Source organism: Ixodes scapularis, unplaced genomic scaffold (assembly GCF_016920785.2).
Source record: "Ixodes scapularis isolate PalLabHiFi unplaced genomic scaffold, ASM1692078v2 PGA_scaffold10__122_contigs__length_95168666, whole genome shotgun sequence".
Lineage (NCBI taxonomy): Eukaryota > Metazoa > Arthropoda > Arachnida > Ixodida > Ixodidae > Ixodes > Ixodes scapularis.
The window spans coordinates 18,240,740-18,264,990 of record NW_024609836.1 but is presented as its reverse complement, the minus strand read 5'-3'; the positions used below and the strand labels follow the sequence as shown (position 1 = coordinate 18,264,990).

The window sequence follows — 24,251 nt, the reverse complement described above, 5'->3', positions numbered from 1 at the left end:
GAGAACGAAACACGTGAAATAAGCGCGGGTTACCAATGACTTTCAATGCAGCGCACGATTACAATTTCAGCCCGATCTCCCTTCACCGCGGTGATCGATTCGTATATATAGCGGACAACCCACTTTCTTCTCGGTCCGTTAGCAGACAACGTGCGGCGTTTTCTCGTCTTATTTCCGTCTGCGAATGACGCTTCGCAGCGGACAAACCCCGTTCTTCGCTCACGTTAGCAGACCACCTCCGAACGATAGCCCAGCTCGCTCCGCCAAATTGCAGCTCGCTCTCCAAGCCAGATAGGAATCCAGCCGAGTCCCAAAGCTCAGCGTGGAGCGCGAAGAAAACGGCGTTCCACATTATCGCGATTACCAAATGGGAGTCCCAATTACGAGCTGCGACGCCGCAACGCAACCGCCGGTCCGATTGGGCCGCGTGCAGTTCCAGCGCGCCGCATTTCCTAATTTTAAACGCATCGACAAGGCGCACTGTGTTCGGGACCTGTGTAATACCTACATGGCGGCGAAGCGCGACGGATCGAGAGGGAGAGACGCGGTTGATTAGCGAGCCGTGAAACGCGAACGCAATCAGGCGTGGGCATCGCAGCATCGTCCCGCGTCGCGCGCACGACCGAACCTTTGACCAACCCCGATTCGAGACGGTTCACCGACGCCGGGGCAGCGAAGAAGCAGCGAAACCTTGACACCCGCCCTGCCGCTTCCCGGTCGAGGAAAAGAGACACGTCGAGGAGGCTTGCGCAAGCAACAGCTAGCGCGGGCTTGCGACACGGCCAGTTTTCATTATCATCGAGCCTTCATTACTCATCGGACGCCGCGAGCAAAGGCGCTCTCCGGCTCCGAGAACAACAACAGACGGCTGTCGCTAATGCCGCTGGTTCGTGCGTGTGAGAGCTTCCCGTAGAGCAGCCCCGCCTGCACGCTGAATACGCAACGCGGAAACTTTCCTTTCTTAATTACTCAATGCATGGAGCTTTACGCCATTGTTACGGTGATTCTCGTTAATCTCGGTTCCGGAAAGTCACAGTCCAACAAGCAATACACCGTGCGGTTTCTATTCAAACCCAATGGATGTTTTGCTAATTACCCATGCAGCAAGTAGCATGCGGCGAGTGTAGTTACACGCGCTGCACGTGCTGGCGTCTGCACCAGTAGCTGTTCTAAAGCAAAAGCCGAAAACAAACGGCATCTTGCACGCGCGTGCCTGAACGCTTTATTTGAGTTACTTACTTCGAATCTTTTATGCGGGGAAGTCGAGCGCGTGCGGTGCGTCTACTTTTATTCGCAGCATTCCCCTTGATGCAATTGGGTAATTTAGCAATAGGTCTATGGGTGTTGTTTTTCTTATGCGTTCCTATGGCGTCTCCACAGGGCCACTGTGGTTCAATATAATTTTGACAACTACATTTCAGTCGAACTTTTCGCGTACGTGCTTTGCGTGAGTTTTGAAACTGCGTTTAAAAAAAATATTTGCAACTTGTTGGGAAATGTTGATTCTGCAATTCCTGCATACGCCACAGACAGCTTACAAGTACACGGAGGAAACGAACATGAACAACATGAAGCATTCGCAACGCTACAATCATTCTTCCGTTAACTACTCCACCGCCTGATATACCCTACATATGAAACGTATTCATTTGGCCGATGTCCACCTCAGCATTTATTATGGTTCCTAGTATTTTGTCTCCTCCTCGCTAGTTGGATAAATGGTAACCAGTGTTTCGACGTTCCTGGACTCTATACCTTAGTATAAAGCCTTGGTATAGGAGCAATATTCATTCGGTGCAGTGCCTAAATCCCCAAAATGCGGTTCTTCGCGGGTATGTTATCGCTTCTCTGCATAGCACCACTCAGGACGAGACGAGTCACGGTAGTTGCTCCGCTTTAGACGATTTTTCTGTTTTACTAATTGACTAGCATAATAAACTCAATGAAGTGGCTATAGTCACCGAAAGAGTGAGAATAGCATGGCGTGTCTTTCAAACGCCCGGCCTTCAGCACGCGCTCCATGACTTCCGCCGTGCTTTGGCAGCGCGATCTAAGGTGTCCGAGACGTCCAACAGTATTCGAAGGTAGGAGCGCTGGAGCCAGGACAAGTGTAAAGCCACTCCATGTCGTTTGCACCTTGTCAGCGACTATACATTGTCTCATCTTAAGATTAATTAAAGCCCGATGCTACAGGTCGCCGAGTCCAATCACGAGCCTGTTAGAAACCACGTGGTATGGTATTTGCTTCGTCGGAGTGCACCAAGACGCGTCATGCGGAGGCGAGTTTTTCGCCTGCTTATCGAGCCCTCGCGACGGCTCCGTCTGTTTGCCACTACTGAAAACGACTGAAGGGATTAAATACCGCCTGGAAGAGACGTGGTGAAGAGAACCCGGGATCAGAACCAGTGGCCATTAAGAAACGAAGATGAGTCGTTTGTCCACGAAGACTGGACTGGAGAGTTATTGCCCTCCAACTCCTCCAAACAGTTGGCATATGTTTACGAAATACGGCATGAATGTTTATGAATCTAGAGACAATGTATACCATTCCTTCACCAATATAAAATAGCGCGCTATCGCAACAAAGAACCATGCGCGTAAGATTAGTGTTCTACGTACTCTGCTAATCGGAGTTTTTCTCGCGCACTCTTTTGCAATGCGCATGTAAGCTCTTCTGAGGTAGCGCTCCGCCCGCCAGCCTTCGGGCCCTAGTCCATCGCATAGGGACACTAAAGGTTCTGTTAAGGCCTATTCACACATGCAGAGCAGCGCTACAAGCATAGCGCTGACGGGAGCGATCGCCAGCTTTGCATCGCACCGTCAAAACTGTTTCTCATGGCAGACGATAAGTATCTGACGACACGTGAGCATCGCTACATCAGCGCTTCGCTGCATATGAGAAACGGCCTTTATACTCCGACGTTGAGTGCAGCTGATGCAGCGTAGCGCAGAACGTGCGCCTTTGATTGGCCGGCGAGCAGGAACTTGTTATCAGTGACCAATCAGAATCGGTGTGCGCTGCGCTACGCCGTGTTTGCCCAGCACCTCCTAGACAGCTTTAAAGCCTGCGCGTTACATGACATGGCGTCACGTCCGTAGGTCCTGCACGGGCGCTGCTTGGATGCGAGTGCCGCGTCAGCGTTCGCGTGGGACTATGATAGGAAACGAGCCACACGGCGAATGCTGACGCGGCCCTCGCATCCAAGCAGCGCCCGTGCCGGCCTCCCGGACGTGACGTCATGTCACGTGACGCGCAGGCTTTGCTGTCTAGGAGGTGCTGGTTTGCCATGCTCGACGTCGGAGAATAACAGAGGCTTAAGCGTAAACTTTTGACACAAAGTCACAGATGGGTTCAATGAGAAGTCAACCGAAAGCCTACCGCTTCTCCATCGACACTGGCTACAGAAGGTCAGCTGCCATTCTGCGGGGCAATGAACTGCGCAATGTTGTCAACAAGTGCTTTCGAAGACATGCTCGAGGAGTTCATAAATTAAAAGCAGCGCGCAAAAAAGACAGGGGCAGAGAGAGAAGCACACCACACGTCATCGTTGTACGCGTGTTGTATGGTTTTAAAATAGTTTCTTGGTCAAACCGGTTTTTTTTTTTTCAATAAATGTTTAGTTGATAGTTCAGGGCTCGTCCTGTGCGCTTGTCTCTTTGTGGCTGTTTTATTCGCACGCTGCTTTTAGTTTATTTAGTCGGGAACCAACTCGCCTGCATTGAAGAGGTTTCGAAAGTTTTGGATTTCATTTCTTACACATGAATCTGGGCAATCTTTTTATTCTGGGTGGCATAAGTGCACTCGCGATTATTTTTAGCTACGCCCTCGCTAGGATTCCTTGACTGCAAAGGGTGCAAATCTCGACGATACAAACTGATTTGAATCTCTACCGAGGAGACAGAGAAATCTTTGTCGAGGAATAAAACTCACGCGCGTGTCTGGTTACAGAGGGCCAAAAAAATGCGAAAATAGATACGGAGTTCCCTACGGTTTATTTTGCGTTTTAATTGACTCAATAAGGATAGATTAGAAGCTCGATGAAACTCGCAGAATGATGTCCGTACGGGCCCGCCTCGAGCCTGCCTGCGCAGTTACAGCCGCGGGTGGAAGGCAACGATTGAGCGAATGCTGGGAGTAAAAACGAGCGATCGCTGGACTTCAACCAGGAGGATCTTCTTTTGTATCCTCCATATTGCAACTTCCATCTGCCAAGCAAGACTGCTCTCTCGGAGCATACAAAAGAAGATCCTCCTGGTTGAAGTCCAGCGATCGCTTGTCTTTACTCCTTTCTCCCTATTTTCGTAGTTCAGCTGGTTTAACCGTTGTAATGCTGGGAACTTGTTGTCTCGCCTTTGAATCCAAGCGAGCTTCTGGCCATTGACATTTGCAGCGTTGCGCAGTTCTTTGCAAACTCCAGACCATTAAGATCGCCGGTCTTACCGACCTATAAATGGAAGCGATCGTTCTAAGCATGCGCGAGGAACAGCGCACTCAAATACGGCGTCCGGTGAGACGGGCTGAGAACGGCGTCTTTTTTCCAGACCTTTTTCGCAAGGGCGCCGCCATCTTGAACTGTCGTCACTTCCGGTATGGGCGAAAACATTGTTTTGCCGTCGCCACGCCGATAGAAGGCATTTAGGAGATAAACGTAGCCGTCACACATTCTTGTTTTGCCTCCCCTCTATTTTTTTACTATTTGCAGGTTGAAACGTTTTGATATTTTTTCGTTGCCCATGCCGGATATGCCTACTTGGCGATCGGGGGCGAGAGTAAGCGGAAAAGGTCTTTCTGTTTCACCTTATGATGTACCGCAGGAAAGGCTACAAGCGCGAGCTCCTTGCTCTAGGGCACATCTCGGCGGCACAAGCTCTCGTGCGTTAAGAGCAGCTCCCAAACGCTATGAGATCACGCTTCTAGCCTTCTCTGCGGTACAACATAAGCTGAAACAGAGTATAGCACCACCCGCCCGTTGCCTTGCGCCTCGGTTTAGCTCAGCGTGCACGCTCGAACCGAAATGTTCTCAAATGGGGTACTTCGTCGCTTTTTTTTTCTTTTTAGTCCTCGATATGTTTGATAATTTGCTAAACACACAAATAAACATCGCTAAAAGAGCAACCCAGATATTGGGCCAACATTATTTTTTTCTCACGAAATTATTAAATTTAGGAATTTTTATCCTCACCACGTTTTTAAAAGTGCAAGTCTCTACTGGCAACAATAAAAAAAAGTGACATCAGCGGAAGGCGGTGGCTTCTCTCTTTGGACCGTAGACTTTGTTCCCGACTGATTACGAGCACTTTCATGAATTCAAACGAATGCCTGGGAAGCTCGAGCCAGCACCCGTGCAGGGGCACGGAACAAATGCTCGGCATATAGTCTATTTTTAGAATGGCCGCTCGACATACATGCCTGCCTTCCCCTGACGTCACGGCATCGAAAAGCGCGGGTATATTTGAATGTTGGTTTTGGCGTAATTTGGCCGCACCGGCTAGGCTTGACCTAGCTCTGCAGGCAAATAAAGACGTTTATTCCTCCTCCTCACTCGCCGATTTCACAATAACTATTCTGAATTTCGCGATACTAAACAGCATACCGGGAAGGGTAAAGGCCGGTGATTCAAAAAATATAGTCGGTTGAGGTGGCTCAAGAAATCGCCAGAGTAACTTTTGAAGAGCGCGCGCCCTGAAGACGGAATTAATGAAACATGCCGCTCTCAAGGCTGCTTCGCACTAAAGCAACTGGATCATGAGAAAGTAGCGCCGACTATGGTCGCCATTTTGGTTCATGGAATGAGCAATTTCTTCTTGTAAGACACGTTGCTGGGCTTGTTGGTTCATCCATAGTGAAACATATAAAATAACGCAAAATAGACAGGGACACGAAGTAAACAGGACAAGTGCTAACTTCCAACTATTTTTACTCGGGAAAAAGCAAAGCATATATAAATATACGCAAAGCAAGCGGCAACAGATACAGATATATCAAGTCGGTATCCGATCATGCAAAAACTGAAATTCATTTCCATGAAGCTCAACTGACTTGTCATTAACACATAACGTCCCACTTTTTTCCTTCTTTTTTATACAAAAAAAAACAAAACAAAAAAAAAAGTTTTATAAGTTTATGGGCAAAAGCCTCACGGCTTCTCCCTAGAATCCTTATCTGCTGGAGTCGCGGAACACAGACACAAGTGTTGCAAGGTATCGGCAAATGCGAGCCATGTTTATTTTTTACTGATACTGTCTGCTGCGGAAGCAGATCCCAGCCAATTTTGGCCGGGTTGTGCAACTCCGGCCGTAGTTTTTTCCCTGCCCCAAAGAAGTTGGCCGGGTCGTGCTCTCGCATTTCTGATGAGAAAACAAAACGACCGCGTGAAGAGGAGCACGCGACTCCTTAGGTGGACTGCGCAGTGGGTGTAGTAGTGTGTGATATTCCACTGAGTTGTGGAAAGGCCTACATCAGCCAGACGGGACGATGTATTAATGATAGAGCACGGCGGCAGCACACACTATCAGTAAAAAACTATATATGGCTCGCATTTGCCGAAACATTGGAACACTTGTGACTGTGTTCCGCGACTTCAGCAGATAAGGATTCTGGGGAGAAGCCGTAAGACTATTACTCAATAAACTTTAAATTTTTTTTTTTTTTTTTTTTTTTTTTTTTTTAGGAGGAAAGTGGGACGGCATGTGTGAGTGGCACGTCAATGCTTCATGGAAATGATCGAAGATAGGCACCGAAAGAACAGGGACAAGAAGAGACGTAACATGGAAATGAATTTCAGGGTTTGAATGATTGGATACCGACTTCATAGCTGTATGTGTGTTGCCGCTTTGCGTATCGTTATATATGCTTTGCTTTTTCCCGAGTAAAAATAGTTGAAAGTAACGGTTGAAAGTTTATACACTTCGTGTCCTTCTTTTTTGGCGCAATTTCTTCTTGAACTCTCTATTCTAGGTGAGCCCATCTAAATTCGCCGGTGACGGATAGCTTTATACGGGCGTTTTTTGCATACCGAGATTTCGCTATCCACGCATCGGCGAAATAAGCGTACGTCTTCATACCGCAACCCCCCCCCCCCCCCCCCCCAAAAAAAAAAAAAAAAAAAAAAAAAAATCTGACGTTGCTGCTTGGAGAAATTGCAATCCTGCCATGAAATTCGCAAGAGCATTATCATTATAACAGATCTGCGGAGATAAGCATGACTGATAAGATGATTGCATACACAAGTTGCATACACAGTGCCCAGCTTATATTGGCCAGGAACGCTTTTAGTACGATGATGCTCCATAGCGATCTTGGCGCGACTGGTTCAGAACGACGACCCTTTCGAAGCTTCGAAAATTTGGACGGACCGAAATGGCGATTGCCATGGTAACTGACACAGATCAGCCAATCACCTCGGGTGGTTTTGTCGTCTGTATGTAAGTACCTGTTTCGTGTCCGGCTAGCAGGCAGGGAAGGCAACGGTGATACTTTTCCAGGCTCCTGTGAATTTAGTTCACACAGCCCCGTTTTTTTACGCTACGTTACGTTAGGAAAGCTTACCGGAGTTTACGCCACAAGTCGTCGGGGCATTAAGCTTGGCTACCAGCCCGATGAGATAGCCTGGCACGCGACAATCGAGACAAGAATGTTTCGCTCACTTATACATAGCGTAAGAAAATCCGTGTGAACCAGCTAAACACAAGGGCTTCGGTGTCGTTTATCAACATCATCATTAACAACAATACATTAGTAGTGAAGAACAAGGAGGAAGTGAGAGGTAATAATAATTTAAAACGAAGTGTGAAAAGAGAGTTTTTGGAAGTCAGGTAAATTAAATAGTACATGAACGCTTCGTTAAAGAATCTTAAAAAATATATTCTTCGTGAAAAGTAGTTGAGGTAGTTGATTTCTTCGTCAGACAGCAGATATATAGACGGTGCAATATGCAGGTATCCCCTTTAGCTTTAGATGGTGGGGGCCCCATAAATCTCTCTGTTCTTCCAATTACGATACCACTTGAGGACTTCAGTTTAGCTAAACACTGGGGAGCATTTGCAGTCTCACGTGTGCAGGTAGGTGTCCGCAGCCGGTGTCGACTCTAGTGAAAGGGGATGCTCTTGCAGTCTGATGTTAACACACCTGCCAGTTTGGTCCACGTAGACTCTCCCACAGGGAAATGGTATCTCATATATGACACCTACGCTGCAAATGACATATTGGTTTGCACGTTGTACCGTGCATTGGTCAGTCGATTCCTTCTGGGAGTTAATTTTAAGACAAAGTCTTTTAAACTTGTCCGGTGCAGAGAGTACTACTTGAATGTCAAACTTGTTCGCTACCCTTTCCAAGTTGCGATACATTCTGTGGACGTACGCTATAAGAGCTGGCCGGCGACCCTTGTCAGCTCTTCCGTAAGTATATCGTCGAGGTTTCTACGACTTGATGCAGGATAGAAATCGGGTATCCAGACTCCGTAAGCCGTTCCACTTCTGCCTCAAAGCTTCTTCCCGCTGTGCGGTCACAGGACTTGGAGAGGGCTGTGCTTTCGCTATTCCTCCTTTTTGATAAGCTTAGAATGGTGCCGAGTCGTACTGCGTCTCGTACATCGAGCATGTACAATCCTTGTTGAAGTTCCACGTCTTAAAATTGTACGGTACGATCAGCTGGTGTCTCTGCTTGAACTTTAGACCCTGGGCTTGTCCTTCAAATGTAGTCCAAATGTTGTTGATTAGTTGCGCGTCTCCTCAGCAAGAGCTCTGAAAAAGGCTCCACAACTGAAAGGGAACAGTAGCGTTGTTCTCTTCGGTCACTGCGGAGCCTCGTGCGGGCTACTGAACAAGTCTTCCGCGTTCAGGAAAATTCCCTACCGCACTGCCTCGCCGTTTTCTTTGAGATCACTGCTTCCGAGTTGGACATCAAAAAAGCTCAGTCAGCTGGAGTTTGCACGAGTGACTTAACATATACCTTGACATGGCACCTTGCCGCCATCCTTTCTCCGTAACTACTACGCGAAAGTCCTTATGAGTTAAAGGGGCAAAAAAACTGTTGCAATTGGTTACATTTGGAATCGGTGATCTGCTTTCGCTTTTACCTTTTAGGGCTTGAACCCTCGTAGCGGTTCCTTTCAATGGCTATTCCAGCCTTTTAGAGGTACATAGCTGTCTACTACAAATCATGTTTCTTTACAGATCTGTTTTAAAAGTAATTAACGCAGTTTTCGAGAAAAACATTTGCAGACACGTTCGGGGATTTTTAGGTAAGTACACTATTGTTTGTCATAACGCGGATTTCGGCCTAACAACTCAACTTTCTCCGCGGTACTTATACTGACTCAGCTTCTTAATATAAGGCTCTCCACGACAATAAAAGTGCCGCGGTCATACTTTTTTAATATAAAAAATGCCTTTGATGCAGTTAATCGCCCTATTCTATCGGAGAAACATATAGCATTACGGATTCCGAGTCAAAATATTGGAGTTATTCACTAGCTATTAATCCGATCGAAAAAAAAATTCGTAAAAATTAATGACTTTATTTCCACAGCACGACCTGCGAGAAGGGGTGCACCCCAAAGCTCACTTCTTAAACCTATCTTTTTTTTTTTTTTTTTTTTTTTTAATGTAAACGATTTCCCGTCAATTTTAAAATACTTTGAAGTCTGCTGATGCTTTCATTTTGTGGAAGATACATTAGCTGAACTGAAAGAGAAATAAGCGGGGAACTGACCAGGGTTCTACTTTTGTTCACCAATAATCAACTTACTCTTAACATTAAGTAAACAAAGCACACTGTGTTCCCCACCGGGAGAAAAAAAAAAGAAATATATAATAAAGAGTTAAATAACTTAGATAATACACGGTTTCAGAATGCTTCCAGTTACAAATATGTAGGTGTCTCGTTTGAATCAGATATGCACTGGAAAAAAAAAATTAAAAGCATACGTTCGAAGGTTGCTTACAGCGGTTATAGATTGCTAAGCGCACGGGAGTTCTTTGGTTTATATATTCTGCGCACGCTTTCTTTCGCATTTGCACACAGTCAACTGAATTATTGCATAGAGTGCCAGGGTGGCACAGGTACCACATAAACCTTACAGAAGCGGGCTCTACGAATGTTTACATACTCAAGAACTACCGAACCAAGCGGACCTATTTTTCAATTAATTCTGGTGTTACCTCTTCTACCTCTGTATACAAAATACAAATTGCCCAAACAGTTTATACAATAATAAAATACAACGACCCACTTCCCCTATGTTTGTTTACGCGAGGGCTGCAACGAGTAGTCTGTTTGATTTACCATTATGTCGCAATACCCAGAGACACGTAATAATTGAATTTAACGGTGCCCTAATTTGGAAGGAGATATGTGAAAAGTTACTTTTCGTATGTCTAAAGAATTTTTTTTTTTTCTCTCTTAAGTTGCTAGACGCAAGCTAAGATCATAGTTTTTTCTACAGGGTCTCAGATTAGTAAAATGCTGAATTACTTATTTCGTTGCTTTTTTGCGATGCTATTTTTATTTTATGTCGCTCACGCTGCCTGCCACGTTCGAAAACCCCCATCTCGTTATTGGACCACAAATTAGCATTTGGCTACCGGTTCAAACACCGTTTGTATATCTTTGTGACAAATCCTAAAATGAATGAATGAATGAATGATCGGGCTAATATGATCGATATGATATGAATGATCGGGCAAATCCTAAAATGAATGAATGATCGGGCTAATAAACCTAGCGATCTTCCAGACCCTTCCATGCTCTCGAGTTCCTCTCCCCCAGTAAGTACAGGTGGTCAAGCTCCTCCTCGCCTACCCCTCTGGTCATACGACCTCCCCGTCAACCAATCAGCGACAGCACCTCACTCGTCCTCTCCCACCCGTCAACCAATCACCGTCAAGCCTCTCGGCAACGCTTTTATGTGGGCTTCACAAAATGCCCCATACCTATCCAAAGAACGTTTCAGGTTAATAGCGCATGAACCCACGGCGATGTGTCGTGACATGCTGGAGAGACACTCGCTTAGTAATCTAAATCAGCTGTTCTCAAACGGGGGTCCGCGAAGGCGTTCTAGGGGTCCGCGAAGCTCTGCCTCGTTAGTGAAGCCCGGCAATACAAGTTGTATTTTTCTAGATTGAGAAGAAGCGTTCCGATTTTCGGGTGAGCTTTCTCGTGTATATGTCAATGAGAAAAGTCTACCCCTTGGTAATATCCACTTATTAAATCATTATCATAATTAGCCTAAACCTTTTCCTTCCCCTCACAACGAACGGGGTCCTCCATCATCTCCGCCGATCAACAAGGGGCCCGCGAATCATCAATGGTTGAGAATCACTGATCTAAATGATGAGCGTTCATTTCCCGCCTGGTTAAAACGCTTTCTTTTTTACTGCGATGTAAAAATCGTTTTTTTTCTTTTCCTCCTCCTCCCCCGTCAACCAATGAGTGTCGAGCCTCGCTTTTATAAAGGCTTCACTTTCATCCGGACTTCACGAGATGCCGAACACCTAACCACAGAACGTTGCAGGTTAATAAAGAGAAGCGAAGACCGCGAGTGTTCCGCTTGGATAGACGCTCACGGTGCACGAGCGCGGGGGTACCTTAGCTTTGTCTTTATTGCCAGGCTGAGTTGTCCCCCAACTATGGTCTAACCCAATATGAGATCGGGAGACCAGGAAGCGGCTTCCCACTCGAGAGCTTCGGGCATAAAAGGAGCGTCCGTCGCACGAGCCTGCAGCGAGGTTACCTCGTCGACGGGACAGCAGCTCTCTCTACCCGAAGCTCCCGAGACGCTAGGAGGATGCTCTGAGCGCGCACCGAAGGCACTCACGGAGTGGGCCATGAGCAGCGTCCACGTCCCAGCTCATGCTCGGAGCGGCAGTGTATCCAAAAAGGGCGTCGTGCTCGTCGCAGCGCTGCACGAGGGGAGGGAGACCACGGCACAGACCACACTCGGCCCCGAAAGTCGACCGCGCCGAGCACACGCGCGTCCTCAGCCGGCAGGCGTACCTCACGAACACGACAGCGAACGACGACCGAACACGGCCGGGCGACGGACAAGACAGAAGACGCGCCGAGTCCCGAGTGAGCTTCGTCGTCGTGCGACCGACGGACCGGTCCGCGCTCGTCGGCACGTGCGCCAGTGCGCGCTCCGTCGGCGATGATCACAGGGCGGCAAAACGGCGTCTTGCTTCCTCGGAGCCCTACGTACGCGCGGAGCTCCCCCTTTCCTCCCCGGAGAGGAGGGAGAGGGCGTGCGCCGAGAGGGGAGCGTTAATGGGCCGCGCCGTTATTACGAGCACGAGGGTACGGGCAAGGTCCACACCGGCAAGGTACGAGCCGCTGCAAGGAGGGCGGGGAAGGGCGCCGAGGAACGCGCAAGTTGACAGCGGACACGCAGACCCGCTGATCTCGAGCGGCCATCCGGGAGCATTTCATTCATCCGTCCACGCGAAAGACCCGCAACAGCCCAGAGGGAGGAGATTTCGTCGATATACCGAAAGAAACGTCGCTTGTCGTTCTCTCGAACTGCGTAGAATGACATCCTCATTGAAAACTTTTTAAATCCCGTGGCGTTTTCTTCTTCGTGATAATAGCTGCGGGCACTGATTATATTTCAGGCAGCAACGGCGGAAAAGGGGACAATAGGGGAGGCACAAACAGAAAGACGAGGGCATCCACTTCTATTTCTTCGCAAGAAGGCCGTAATTCTTCTCGGGGTAATTTTCGCTTCGGGCTTATTTTCCTCTTGCCGGCAACGAAACAAATACAACTTAGAAAAATGACGTACCCGCGGAGATGTCGGCGAAATGTTTCAGCTAACTAAGCGGCCAGAAACTGAGCAAGTGGAGGAGACGAGTGGAGACGTCAGAACGCCGAGCTCTGGTTGGAATTATTAATGACGTAAAGCAAACGTTCTTATACTTCGTTTTAAGTCCAGGCGCAGCTGATGCTACAAACGCGAACTTCGGACTTAATGCGTCTTTTCAAGCAGAATGCTGCTTTTGTGGGCGAGCTCTTTATTTTGTATGACTTGATCTGAAAATAAAAATTGAATTGAATTGAATTGCCAAGCACGCGCGCTCGTGTACAGCATGCGCTGTCATAGCCTCCTCTATACTCACAAAGCCTGGCAGTTCGACGACGGAGCCATAGAGTGCCCGGTCGCAGATTCGGAGCGCGAGGATCTGGTATAGCACACAGCATTTCTCGGGGAGCCTGTAGTCAGCGCACAGCTTTTGCAGCGGCGAGGATCCGAAAGATGGTTTTCAAACCCGACAAGAAAAGAAGCGGTAGCGCGAGGGACGCGAGGAGCACCGGCAGACTTTTCCATCGCTCGGGAGAAGTGTGTTTCGGCGTTTCGACGCAGCGGGGCGCCCGTCACCTGGCTCTCCTCTCATCCGTTGTCTGCCGCTCTACCTTTTTTTCAATTTCGGCGGCCGCTTCTCGTGGCGATCTGCTAGTCTTTGTCAGTATGGAGAAGGCTCACTGTTCAGGGTCACCTACTCCCGCTCGTAGCATCGGCTTCGTCTGGACTTAGAGGGACACTGCAAAGGGACGAAGAAAACCAAATGCTGCTTCGAAGGGCCTGCCTATCAGCGTCAAAGAAGAGCGTTCAGTGGAGGTAGGACTAGGGTGGGACTGAATGAATGGGTGCACGTGCCCGTCCGGATCCTTTCAAGCGCGTGACTCTCGCTCAAATATTTCCTTCGAACACCCGTAAATTGGTGGGGCGTTCACACTTTCATAACTGGATATTAATGCAAACAGCTCCACCTTGTACCTGCTCCGCGAGTGGTACGTTTAGCGCACTCGTACGCTTCTCACGTGCTCGAGGTTTTCCTAAAAATTACTGATTTACTGGTTTTCGATGACACTCAGTATGTTTATAATTGACACCATATCACTAGATCTATAAATTAAAAAGTAAATTAGTTATTTAAAGCAATTAGCGAGCTAATAAGCATCTCGTATCATTTCGTGACGTCCGCCACCACGAGTAATGCGGTCCTAAGAAAATTATCTTTTTACCTGGAATACACTGATTATGGGAATCTTTGTCAGTCGTCACCGAAACAATCGGTATGTGTATTATAATCGCGACATATAGACGCTTTACCCACGTGCTAGGTTGCAGCCGCCATTGCTGATCTTTCCTTGTCTTACCGAGATGCCGAGCCACTGAGGCGGGTGTTGACGAGTCTCAAAAAAGCCCGATCCTGGGAAGAAGGACAGAGTAGAATCTAAGATGACAGTAACCTGTCCTGCTGTGGTAATGATGAAGTGAAGTAAACGGAATAAAAGGAAACAAAAACTGAAGTTCGGTTATGGCGGCGCCCATGCACATCTGCTGCAAAGCGTCTATACGCAAGAGGCAGCCACCTTCAACATTCTCGGTAGGAGCGCAGCGACGGGGAGACACCTCAGTAACAGTTTCCTTCGGGGCTGCTATAAGAGCGACGCCAAAAAGAAACTACCTTCGGTCCAGAGCCTAAACGAGAGGTTCGTGGGCGAACCTAGGATTTTCACGCCGGTTTCCACCACGCGGACCGAGGAGCTCCTCCAGTTCAGACGCACTGGTTCGCACTGCCGCGACACCAATGCACAACAGCTCAATTAAGCCCCCAGGCTGCTCGATTGAGAGCTCGGCCAAGGGGGAGGCAAAGACTGTTCAAATTTGTAATTACCGATAAACGGAGCGACGGCCTCAAGCCCCAGTTCATTGTGTCATTGGAAGGAGCAGCACCGGCTCTCCCTCTGGGAGTGCTTCGAGCGGCAGAGTGCCATCGGGCCACGGGCTGAGAGGATTGGGTCCGGCCGAGTGACGCGGACAGTGCTGTTCGATCCGTGCTCCCATATTGCCACGTTTGACAACCGGTTTCTCACATGGCGGGAAAAAGGTTTCGCCGGTTCCATGTCGTCCCACGTCCCTACCGAGCATACGCCAAGTATTAAAATTCTGCGTGTCAAACTCAAGGACACGTCAGAGCTCAAGGTGCCCACGACTATTTTCGTTCTTTTTACCCTATTTTCGCGCTCTCGAAGCGTGTTGCAACGGCAAAGCAATTGCACCACAAAGTATAGTCGTGCGATAAAGGTATACACTTATGTGTACCTATCGTACGTCTACTTTGAAGCACAGCCCGAAAGGAAACGTCTCGATTCTTTTGGAAAGAGCGAAGAAAAATAAGTACTAACTGCGAGCTTGCAGCTGTCGATGGCGTTGTTCTCGCTCTGGAAACAAGGTGCCGCCTCGCGGTAATTGTGTCGAGCGAAGAATCCCAAGGCGGGACGCCTAGTCGGCCAACATCAAAGACAGCCCTCGCACGCGAAGACCTGCCCACACGCCGGCCCCGATACCGTCCGGCGCTTCGAACAGCACCGAACCCCAAAATGTCACCCCTTATCCGCACTGCCATCTAAACGACCGTTCGAGCTGCCTTTCTCAACGCCCAATCCCAGCGGCGAAACGGCCGTATCTCCGAAGCCCGTCTCCGCATCTATCGCGCAACCAATGGAACGAGCGTTGTTCGCTGACGCGGCCGGATTCGATCCACTCACTTACCTAATTAAAACCCGTTCGTAACAAATCCGGGACGGAGCGAGGCGATCGCGCCCGAAGACGGATCGGCCGAACCGACCGACGTCTCGTTAGGGCGTATCGCTCGGGCCATCTCGCAGCTGGCGTTTAATTGCTCCCCAAGGACCCTCAACTGGTTAGTCTAACCGCTCGGACTCTCCGCTCCGCTGGCGGAACCACGCAAACGTTCGCAGCCGTCAGAAACACGAGGAACGGAGCCCGCCAAATAATCGCCGAGACGGCTGCGGTCGCGACGGAACAACAACGGCTATTCAAACCGCCCCCCTGCGGTACAACCTTAGAATCGTTCGCGGCGGACAAGAGCGTGGTTAAGGGAGAACCGTCATTGGATAAGATGGAAACACGAGCGGGGAACAAAGAGCACTTAATGCGGATCGGGCGTTACCTAATCGACGGGGAGAGGACCCGGCAAAAGGCGCAGTCCACAAGGGCTGCCGCCACTTTTCCAACGTCCGCTTTGCGAATAAGGCGGTCCAGGGTTAAAAATGACGCCGGGTTTAACGCGCCCGCACGCGTTACGTGGTGAGGCTACACCGCGCCATTGTAAGCCCCGAGCGGCGCCACCAGAACGATTGCCCGCTGGGAATGAACCGCACTCCAGTTCAAAAAAAAGCGTACCGCCCCCGCTCTCTTTTTTTTTTTTTTTAGCTTTTATTACACATAGGCAAGTGCTCTGGAGAAGAGAAACGAGGGACAAGCGAGGCTCCCTCCTCCCACGAGAACTCCCTGAAACCGCTGGCTCAATTATCGCGAGGCGCCGCCGCCCACCCAGCGGGTCGCAGCTTCGGGAATCCCGACAACCACCAAAACACACATCGATGCAAAACGAGCAGGAAGAAAAGCCGCTCGAGCAGCCACCGACAACAGCGGCGCGGCCAATTTACGCGCCGATCGCCTCTCATTATTCGACCAGGCTCTCCGAGCATTGTGGTCGCGCCGCCAGAACAAAAGAATATCTCCGATGCGAGAGTCCCCGCGAGACAAAACTGCCCGCGTGTTTTCGATCCGCACTCGGTTTCAAAGAAGCGGCGCGCTCGTTTCGTATATCTTAGCCGGAAAGGAGCGGCACTGCTTCTCCGCCTGCGCGTGGGACTGCCGGAGGAAACGAAGAGCGTGTCACCCGCCGAGGGAGCTCCCCAAAGCGTGTGGTACGCACCGCACACACGCGAACCGTTTAAACGTGCAACTGGGACGGGGAACCTTTTAATGAACACGGAAGCCGAATCCTCCTCCGACGCGGGGGCCAGGTGTCCACCTCGGGACGGAACTGCGCGTATCGCGACTGCCGCTGACCGAGGCCGCTCATCTTTATTCCGAGCGTGGATCAATTTTCACGCCGCGGAGAGCGAGGGCCACCATTACGGCGCCTCCGATATCCACGCTCACATATGTCCACGCTCCGAGATGCGCGTTAATGAGAAGAATGTGGAACACTGGATGGCTGCTGCTGTTTTGGCGCTTGATTCGGCACCTCGCCCGCGCTAATTATTTCCTTCCAAGCAGCATTCAGCGATGACCGAACGTGCGCGCCGTGCCTCACTTCGCCCCGAGTGCAGGCTGCTACGACGAAGCGCCCCAAGGCGCAAAGCCGCCCCCAGCGAAAGTTTCCTCATTAACGTCGGACTGTCCGCGCTATCGCCGCCCACCGCTATATTAGCCCCGAGGTGTTGGGCGCCCTCTGCCGCTCGCACGCACTTAACCCGTGTGCCAGGATAGCGCAGACAGATGTTCACTTCAGCTGCTTAGGAAGGAGAGGAAAAATTAAAGTTACCCTTCTCTGCTCCCGCACTTTTAAAACAAACGAATAAAGTAAACATACCCCAAAATAAACTTACCTATTTTAATATGCCAATTAGAAGAGCAAAACATATCTACTGAGGCGTCAGCCACGGAAGAGGCCAGCGGCCGTTATTGAATCAAACGAATATTGCCCCCCTCTCCAGCTTTCTTGTCCCTGAGCAGTGAGCACCTTGCGCCCTTTATCGGCCGCTCCCCGCAAAAACGCCGTAAAATATGAAGTCCGGTCGAAAAACTGCGTATATCGTAATATTCCACGGGATACTAATATACAGTAATAATATAAAAATAATCTATATAAACGCGAATCATAGAGACGTGTACTTTTTGTTCCTAAGCTAGACTACCTTTTTTTACTTAGCCGGTAGTTGGGGCCGGCTGTGCCCGTATCCGTGAACTGTACAGTACATCGACTACTACACGCAAAAATGCAACAAAGCCCCCCCCCCCCCCCCTTTCCCAATCACACACATACACACCACGAAAATAATTCCTGACTACGCCACTGCTCCACGGCCCTACAGTTGATAGCCGTAAGGGTTCCTTTTGTAATGACGTAGTGCCCCTCAAACTTAACGCCGCCACTCGGTTACACTCGGTTACGCAAATATTGATCTATTGCACGCTACCCAAAGATAAATTGGTCGCTGCAGCTGCTCGAATACCTTCCCCTGGTTGGGTTCTTATCGGGGACGCGAATGTTCACCAAGTAGTTCGACCACTAGGTTCAGGAATAGCTCAACAAATGAATAAACCGGACGATCTAGTGGCGGCGTTAAGTTTGAGGGGCACTGTACATAATAACATTCGCAAGACTGCTCCAAACAAAATGACAAAAAGGGGCCCTCGGCTGTTGCGGCCTGCAGTATAGCCGCGCGTCTTGAACGCCGGTCTATGACTCGCACGGGCATTGGAGACGTATGCCCGACCTGTTCTCATTGGCAACTAAAGCCCCTCGATAAAATTCGCGCTTACGCGAGACAAACGCAAACACATGAAGGGGCTTTATTGGCAACAAGCTACTTGCTCCATCTCTCGGGTGCGCTCAGGCAGCCTTGCGGTCTGCTCAAATGATCAATTCTGCAAAGCCTGTTGTACCCTCCACCACAAACAATACATTTTTTGAAGCTCGCAGATTTAGCCAGGGAAATGCTGCAAAACCACAGCACAGGACAGGATAAGACACGTGCGCCAGCACCTTTTAACTTTCGTGAAAAAGAACGAATGGTTCGTTAACTTTTTTTATGTGGACCACAGCTCCTCCAGGTACGAGATCAAGGTTCTCTTAAAGTGCCTAGACTCTGGAAAGCCGGCATTCACTGCGCTCTATATCACAAAATGTAGATACACACACATAAAGCAAAAAACAAGAAAAAAAAAAGGCTCAGCGTCAGGATCATATGAGAGAGGTGGCTCCTTCATGGTTCTATCGGTTTTGGTTAGTAACGAGTTCAGAGGAGCTCTTGAAGCGTATGCCTGACGGACGTTTTCTCGTGCGTTCGTCATGCCTGACACTTTACGCGAGTACCTCTCGATAAAAAAAAAGAAAAGGGCTCAGGCGCGCGCGACACAAGAAACAACCTAGAAATCCGCGTGTTTCGTCCCAGGAAAAGTGCTGAATGATCCCCGTAGTACGAAGAGAGAGAGAGAGAGAGAGAGGTGACGAGAGAGAAGTAGGGGAGGTTGTTCTAGCAGGAATGCTGAACTGGTTCCCCATCCGTAGCATGAAGAGCAACCTTACAAGGCAGAGGAACGTGGGCAGTCGCCTTATCAGCCTCTTTCGCGCTAAGCCGCGGAAGAAGCCACTCCCCTTCCTATCGGGAGGAAAAACTCAAAGCAGAAGGGCCGAAGGAACACGCCTCTCCTCACTGTGTTGCGGACAATGAAGCCCCTGGGGATTAAACCGGCGTACAAAAAGAATAATAATAAAAAAAGATAATAAAACGAGTCATACAGAAATTGGTGTACGGAAGAAACTGTAAACCTCAGCCCTGTTCTTCTGCGGGGCTTCTGAGTACGGCCGTGAGGTCGACGTCCGCACGGAATATCTCGCGCACGCACTCTTGCGCAACGGCAGCCGGGGAACGTTCATTCGCTTTTCCGATCGAGATTACGCTGCCGGATTAAAAGAAAGGATGCGCGAAACACGGAGCCAGCTGCAGAGCCGATAGCCAGGTTGTAAGAAAGCCCAAATCAACGCTATAAGATCTAAGGTCGACCGAAAGAAAACCCCAACCGAGAAAACACTGCCGCGATCTCCCGCAATAAAAATTAAGACCCTCGACAGAGGATTCGACCAACTTGCCGAAGGTCGCCTATGTGCTCTGAACTTGAATGAACCGTATTCAACGTCGAAAAGATTGCGACCACATGGCGACGAGCCAGCTGTTTACAAGTGAGCCCCTAGCTAAGACCCCTGCCGAACCAGACTTTTTTTTCAAGGGTAGAATTGGGGGACTGAATAGGTCGTCGTCGTAATCGCCGCCGTCGCCCCCCCCCCCCCCCCCCCCCCCCCCCTGGCTAGGTGCGCCACTGTGCTACTGGCTTCGATGTACTTATCTCGATCGCCACGGTTGCCCGAAACGATGTATCTCACAAGGCCGGTCATTCCATCCCCCGTCCACCGAAGGAAACGTGTAAATGAACGTTTTCTGCTTTACGCATTTCATGCGGCAAGCTTGGAAGCTTGCGTTCTTTGGGATTCGAGCTAATGAAGTACACGTTACCCAGAGCGTAATATCAAACGTATCGAAACAGTTTTTGCTTGCTGCCCGAGGGCCTTTGGAAACTCTGAGAAAATGTGGGGCCTTGCACGAGTTACTTCCCATGAGAGGGTACACGACGACACGCGAAGATAAGAGAACTCTTTCCTCTCTGGCGTCGGTGCCAAAAGAGATCGCAGGCAGCGTCACAAGTGCCGAAAAGAAAACATTTTCGCAACATTTTCGCCACACCAGAGAAGGAAGACCAATGAGAAACGAGAGAAGGAGGCAAAGAATCCAGGAATGTCCATTTTCAGTCGCGCCTTAATTCCATCACAAATGTAGCGTAGAGTAAAATGTCCACATCGTCTAATCATCCCGGTGTAGAAATCCTATTTGTGCAATACAGGGGCAGTCTGCGAAAAGCCAAGAACTACGAATGCACAAGGCACACTACTATAACGTCTGTCTCGTGTATTCTAAGCACCGCTGGATACTACCCGACGCAAGCTCTTGTACGCCCCAGCAAACTTATTTTGGCTCAATTTCCCTCGTTCTACTTGGACACCCAACATCATTAATGCTGCGCAAGGTCGGTCCTTGAAACCGTTGTGTGCGTCGTCAATCTCCTTCGTTCCTCAATCTCGGGTTGTCACGTGTACAATATTGACAAGCTGGCCTGGCTCTTTTGCGTTGTTTTCTGGGCAGATTTCAGGGCAGGTTGCCTTTGTAGCACTATTGCTCATTTTTATTCTACGTCCGAGGAAACCGATGCGAGTTCTAAAAAGTCAAGAAAGAAGAGGGGCCACTTGAAACGGAAGTGCGATGCCAGATGAGTGTTTCTCCCGCTCAACGTGCGTTACCACGTGCGTGTCTCCGTCAACCGAGGCACACACGTACCTCCTCGAAGAAATGCATTTTACTGCTGCGGACAACCACTACAGTCGCTGACAAGGCGAGAGCGCGCGCTGTTTGCCTTCCGTCGTGCTTTAAAGGCGCGTGCACGCTCGAGGCTCACGAGACCCCGAAGCGACACCGAAGGCTCGCGCTGGAGGCGGAACTCTTCCTCGCCCTTCTCATCTTGTCAGAGATTATGGTGCCTACGAAGGACTCCAAAGTTTCCTTTCTTCTTCCCTCGGGGCATCACAGAGGAGGAGAGTAGAAACAGCGAAAAACAAGTTAGGCAAAATCAACAATATCGTTACTATTATTACGAATGGTAGTTCGACAAAGGTGGGAGTCCGCGAGGGTGGCCATTATACCGGGAAGGCGGTCCCAGTCCTCGGATGAACGGGGGACGAAAGATGAATTAAACGTTGTCACCGAACTTGGGACGCCGACCTTTCGCTCCTGATTGGTCGCGTAGGACGGAATTATTAAAAAATACATTTTGCGAAATAAAGGAAGTTGAGACGACGACAGCGCCGACACGAAAAGCGCACCCAGCATAGCGAGGACAGCTGAAACATTCCGTCTAATGAATGTCTTGCCTAATATACTACACGCGTATAAACGCCTCTTGTCAAAAAACGTCTCGCTTTTTCTTTTTTTTTTTTTTTCGTCGATCGCTTTTTACGTGTCTGTGCGCGCAGAATTGTTTGTCGTCCTCGCAGTCGGCAAAGCGATCGACCACCTAGTCAGAAACGTTTCCCCGTGCTCTGCGATGAATGGAGTGTGAACCCCTCCCAGAGGCGTTCCCTAACGACGCTCGAGGATCATCGAGGAAGTCGCGCGCACAACGTACTCCTTTTCCTCGGAGGTGCACGCCCGGTAGTAAGAACGAACTGCATTATGTCACGGGGATTGGGGAAGAAACTAGCGCAGCAACCATAACAAAACGTCGACTTAATTAATGGTAATTAATCAAAATCTTTGCTTTTTTCACTTTTTTTTTCTTATGGGTTTACTTATTTTAGTACCTTAAAATCCGCCTCAAACATTCAAGAAATTAAAAAAAAAAAAGTAATACTCGGACACTTTTTTCCAAAAAATTGTTTCCTCGATACCTGATACATATATCGCAGACAGCAGGCCCTTCTTAAGGGCGATTCACACCCCGTCTTATTGGAGCCGACTCAGCCGTTTCCATACCAACCAGTGCGTCACAAGCCGTTGCAGTCCCACTCCGTCGGACTTGACGCAAGTGTGTGAATCCCCCTTTAGAGTCGAAACATTAGCGTGCACATATGGCGAAAACGACGGCGCGCACACTCGCAATCCAAACAAACTCACGAGAGGAATCTCTAGCGAGTCGCTAGGAGACCACGAAATCCCTATCGAGTCGCTAGGAGACAACGAACATGTCGCCCTTGAGAGATTCATCGGCGCAGCATTTCGGAACCGCCGGCGGCTGACGAATTCGTAGGTACGGCTACAACGGAGGAGGATGGAGAGGGGGATCGGTGCTCGAGTGCATTAGCACACCGCAGCTCGGAGACCGCGTGGCTAAAGCTTGCTCGCGGGGTACAGAGATTCCGGGCTCTGTTACGGAAGATTATGGTTACAGACAAACTGACCACAGAATGGTTGACCGATTCAAAATAGAAACGGTGAGTCGATGTCGGCCACTCTCCGAGACGCGTTATCGAAGGCAGGAAGCTCACGCTAAAGGGGGGACAAAAAAAAAATTGGGTTGTGTGTGTGTTTATACAGCCTAGAACTTGGTCTGCCTCACGGGGGCGACGAGTCTCCCAGCTGTAGATGAGAAATTTAGCCAGTGCAGTACAGCCGCTAGCCTGGGGTCTTTAACGTGCACCACGCAGTAGTGATACACGACCGCACGCCGGTACGATGCTCATCCAGATCGAAACGGGCAGGGGTGGGGATAGAACCCAGGATCCCTGGGTTCTGCAGCACGAGCTTTCGCTCCACGTGCTCCGAGCTTGTGTGCGCTAGACCACTCGGCCACCGATTCCCCCTAAAGGGGGAGGAGGGGGGGGGGGCAACTGGAACGCCTCCCTGTTGTTCCGTCAGTGGCTACGTTTACATGGATGCGACAGCAGCGCATGGGATCCAGTTAGCGAATCGGATCCACTTCAACCACAACGTTTACATGGATTCGGATCGACCTGTAGCGGCACCTCGTGTCGAAGGATCACAACGCAGACCTCGTGACCTTATGATTGTTTCCGAGGTGTCCGGATGAGACTCTCCATGTATGCGCTAGCCGATCGAATCGAGTGCTGGAGCGAGGGATTACGGGAGCTTTGCTTTGCATACCGCTAGGAAAAGCGGACACCTCGGAAACAATCATAAGGTCACGAGGTCTGCGTTGTGATCCTTCGACACGAGGTGCCGCTACAGGTCGATCCGAATCCATGTAAACGTTGTGGTTGAAGTGGATCCGATTCGCTAACTGGATTCCATGCGCTGCTGTCGCAGCCATGTAAACGTAGTCCATGTAAATGTAACCAGTGACTCCGTGCCGAGCTGAGACCAAGCATCTTTCCTTTGAGTTCCACCAACTGGCGAAAGGTAATAGCCTAATTAGTAATTACATATCCGAAGAAGCGTTCGAGTTGCCAAGAAGCCGGTCTTGTTTTGGCGGCGGACGAAATTCGTGTTTTCCCACGAGTTGGAGTCTAGCCTCCGCTATACTGACAAAGCCTAACAGATCGTCACGAGACGCGGCCGCCGAAAGTGAAAAGGTAGAGCAGCAGACAACGGATGAGAGGAGAGCCACGTGACGGGCGCCCCACAGCGGCGAGAAGCCCGAAACACACTTGTCCCGAGCGATAGAATGTCCGTTCGTGCTTCTCGCGTTCCTCGGGCTACCGCACACTTGTCCCGAGCGATAGAACGTCCGCTCGTGTTTCTCGCGTTCCTCGGGCTACCGCTTCGTTTCTCGTCGGGTTTGAAAACCATGTTTCGGGTCGTCGCAGCTGCAAAAGCTGTGCGCTGAATACCAGACTCCCCGAGAAATGCTCTGTGCTCCCAGATCTTCGCGCTCCACATCTGTGACCGGGCACTCTATGGCTCCGTCGTCGAACTGCCAGGCTTTGTGAGTATACAGGAGGCTATGGGAGATACCGTCTCGGCGTTTTTGTTTCTTCTATGGGCGTGGAGGAGCGCGTGCGCCGTCCAAGCTGGCGTCGACCGAACCGGTGGTCGGAGGTTCTCCGCTTCCGGCCGCTTTCGTCACGGGGCCCAGCCCAGTCGGCTG

At 49.8% G+C, this 24,251-nt stretch overlaps 1 protein-coding gene across 1 annotated transcript in view; it reads right to left on the bottom strand.

Moving 5' to 3' along the window:
• Positions 1-24,251, bottom strand: part of LOC8042354 — a 484,035-nt gene that overhangs the window by 393,502 nt on the left and 66,282 nt on the right. The window lies entirely within an intron of this gene.